Raw genomic sequence first — 3,981 nt, 5'->3', positions numbered from 1 at the left:
CCTACTTTTATAGGTTCCTTAATATGATATTGGACATATCATTTGTTTTCTGCAGCAGTGAAAAGGTCAAACTACATCCATTTACATTTACATTTAGTCATTTAGCAGACGCTTTTATCCAAAGCGAAGTGAGGTACAAGGCAAGCAAAAATCTAAGTCAAGGAGAAAACATCAAAGCAAAGTCCTATCAGAAACGTGTTCACAGTTCATGAGATACAAGTGCAAGAGAGCAGAAAGTTTTTTTTTTTTTTGTTTGTTTGTTTTTTTTTTATTAAAGATTTAAGTGCATAGGAAGATTCGGAAGAGTTCAGTTTTCAGCAGTTTTTTGAATGTTGGGAGAGAATCAGCTGAGCGTGCAGCGTTGTGTAGCTCGTTCCACCATCGTGGGATCATTGCGCTGAACAGTTTTGCTTGGTGTCTTCTATGTGGTGCTGGGACCACCAGACGTCGTTCGTTGGCAGACTGCAGCGGGCGAGAAGGATTGTAGACTTGAATGAGTGAGTTGAGGTAAGCGGGAGCTGTCGAGTTAACAACCCTGTAAGCAAGAGACAGAGCTTTGAACTTGATGCGAGCAGCAACAGGAAGCCAGTGTAGAGATCTAAAAAGTGGTGTGACATGGGTCTTTTTTGGCTGATTAAAAATTAGGCGAGCTTCCGTATTTTGGATCATCTGCAAGGGTTTGATTGTGGATATTGGTAACCCCATCAACAAAGCGTTGCAGTAATCAAGGCAAGATGTGACCAGCGCCTGTACAATGAGTTGGGTTGTATATTCCGTGATGTAGGGTCTGATCTTCCTGATGTTGTAAAGAGCAAATCTGCAAGCCCTAGAGACTGAGGAGATGTGGTCCTTAAAGCTCAGTTGGTCGTCGATGATGACCCCCAGATTTTTGGCCGAGTTAGTGGGGACAATCACTGTAGATCCAATGTTGATGCTGATGTTGTGTTGCATCAAAGGTCTGGCTGGGAAGACAAGGACTTCGGTCTTAGAGAGGTTGAGTTGAAGGTGTCTCTCACTCATCCAGGCTGAGATGTCTGAGAGACAGGCAGAAATACGCGATGAGACAGTGGAGTCGTCCGGTGGAAAGGACAGGAAGAGCTGTGTGTCATCAGCGTAGCAGTGATAGGAAAGACCATGTGAGTGAATGATGGCACCTAGGGATGAAGTATAGATAGAAAAGAGGAGAGGACCAAGAACTGAGCCCTGCGGCACACCGGTAGAGAGGCTATGAGAGTTAGAAAGATGCCCCCTCCAGGATACCTTGAAGCTTCGTCCTGATAGGTAAGAACAAAGCCAGTCTAGAGCTGATCCAGAGATGCCCAAGTCAGAGAGTGTGGACAAAAGTATCTGATGGTTCACAGTGTCAAAGGCTGATGATAGATCAAGTAGAATTAAGACAGATGATTGACCTGTGGCTTCTGCAGCCTCGAAGATATTCCAGAACAGTCAGGAGTGCCGTTTCCGTGGAATGACCCCTCTTGAAGCCAGACTGGTTGACATCGAGGAGGTTATTCTTGGAAAGGAAGTCTGAGAGTTGGTTGAAGACATCTCGTTCCATAGTCTTGGCCAGAAAAGGAAGGAGGGAGACAGGTCTGTAGTTCTCCACTACAGAGGGATCAAGAGAAGGCTTCTTGAGCAGTGGGGTAATCAAGGCCTGCTTGAAAGAGGTTGGAAAAGTCCCTGTTTTGAGAGATGTGTTGATGACTTGTGTAATAGCTGGCATGAGTGCAGGTGCAACTGCTTGAAGAAGAGTGGAAGGGATTGGATCCAGAGTGCAGGTGGTCGGATGATTAGAGAGGAGGAGGGTGGATACGTCGTCCTCAGTCAGAATTGCAAATGATGAGAGCAGTGCAGTGTTGGAAGAGGTTAGATGGATGTCATCATCTGGAGGAGAGAACTGTGAGCTGATGGCTGCCACCTTGTTGGTAAAAAAGTTGGCAAAGTTGTCAGCAGTGAGAGAGGTAGATGGCGGTGGTGAAGGTGGGTAGATGACTGATTTAAAAGTGGAGAACAGCTTTCTGGTCTCCGTGGTGTTGCTGAGCTTCTCCTGGTAGTAGTTGATCTTTGCCCTGGTGACACTGTGAGAAAAAGGTCCAAGGAGATTCTGATACTCAGCAAGGGCAGATGCAGTCTTGGATTTGCGCCACTTCCTCTCAGCACTCCTGAGCGTGGGGCGTTGTTCACGGATCCCATCACTGAGCCACGGATTAGAAGGTGAGAGACGGGCGGGTCTCGAAGACATAGGACAGAGACAATCCAGGCATGATGAAAGTGTATTGCAAAGACTGTCTGTGGCTGCATCTGCATCGCAGATGGAGAGGTCCTGTGTTGGGGGCAGAGTTGCGGAGACCAGCGAGGAGAATCGATCCGGGTTGAGAGACCTGAGGTTGCGCCGGAATGTTACAAGTGTGGGAGGAGATTGCGAAGGTCTCGGGATAAGGACTGTGAGTTGAATGAAGAAATGATCCGATACATGCAGAGGAGTGACCAAGATGTTGTCTGTGGTGCAGTTCCGGGTGAGGATGAGGTCGAGGTTGTTGCCAGCTTTGTGGGTCGGAGGAGTGGAGACCAGACTCAGGTCAAATGTGTTTACAAGAGCAAACATATCAGCCGCCTGTGGTTTCTCTGGGTGAATGTTCAGGTCTCCCATGACGATGAGAGGAGTGCCATCTTCTGGGAAGTGGGACAGCAACATGTCCAGTTCATCGCAGAAGTTCCCCAGCTGGCCCGGTGGTCGATATATCACAATCACCATGACTGCAATCGGTGCTGTAATCCTAACGGCATGGTATTCCAGAGAAGACAGATTGCTGAGTGGTGCTGTCGAGGAAAACTTCCAGGTGTCATTGATGAGGAGTCCAGTCCCACCCCCCCGGCCTGATGAGCGAGGAGTGTGAGAGAATGAAAAATTGGTGGAGAGTGCAGCTGGGGTGGCCAGGTTCTGTGGCATGATCCAGGTTTCTGTAAGTGCAAGCAGGTGAACAGCTGAGTGTGTAGCAAAAGCTGGAATGAAGTCGGCCTTTTTCACTGCAGACTGGCAGTTCCACAGGGCAAGAGAAAAAGAGGCTGGTGGCAAAGTGGTCTGGGTGAGAGTGCGCAGGTGAGAAACATGTCGTCCCCTAGTAGGGCGCATGTCCTACGTCTGCGAAGGAGAACAGGGATCTGCTGAAAACACATAGTAAAACAAAGAAAAGGCTTTTTGGAGTAGAAAGGGTTAATGTAGAGCAAAGTAGAGAAATAGAAGTAGAAGAAGTTTGAAATAAACTACCTAGTGTCCTCGTTCGGTGGACTCGCGCAGGTAGACTCGCTTGTCTTTACACCGTCGGTCTTCACACAAGGAGGGCTGACTCTTACGCTGTGTTTTAGTGCAATTTTAAAGTACTTTGGGTCACTGTATACAGTGGGTGAAGGAAAGAATGACCCCCCTGTTTTTAGCTTTTATTTTACAACATTTATCATCATTATGGCCGACAAATTACTTCCAGGAAAAAGTGATCTTTGTCTGTATGCACGTTACTTTCCTTGTAATTCATAGTTAACGTGAACAGGGCACATATTTACTAAGCACAATAGAATCAACCCTGGGGATTGTGCTGAAACCTTAAAAGTAAGTTCTACTCTGAAGTAAGAGTAGAACTTATTATTTATTAAACCACTATTCTTGGGAGTTGTTCTACTCTATGTTGAGAGTCTAACGCCACAGTTTGACGACACTCGGAGCTTCAGTTCAGAGTACATGTTACATTAATGTGTTGTAGTTTTTCTGAGGTACGTTTTGTATTGTGGTTTTAGGCAGTGACAAACTGAAATGCAGAAATCAGCACCATTTTTTAAAGGTTAATGCTTACAGGCAAAGCATATATAACAGATGATAACACAATTATTAAAAGCTTTAGTAATGATTTATAATATTTCTATTCCTGTAAGTCTGTAAAGCCAATGCGTTTTTCCACTGCATGAAATTATTCTTATCAAAATGTT

The sequence above is a fragment of the Channa argus genome, chromosome 16 (genome assembly GCF_033026475.1).
Source record: "Channa argus isolate prfri chromosome 16, Channa argus male v1.0, whole genome shotgun sequence".
NCBI lineage: Eukaryota > Metazoa > Chordata > Actinopteri > Anabantiformes > Channidae > Channa > Channa argus.
The sequence above is the reverse complement of the archived record's forward strand: the minus strand, read 5'-3'. Positions refer to the sequence as shown.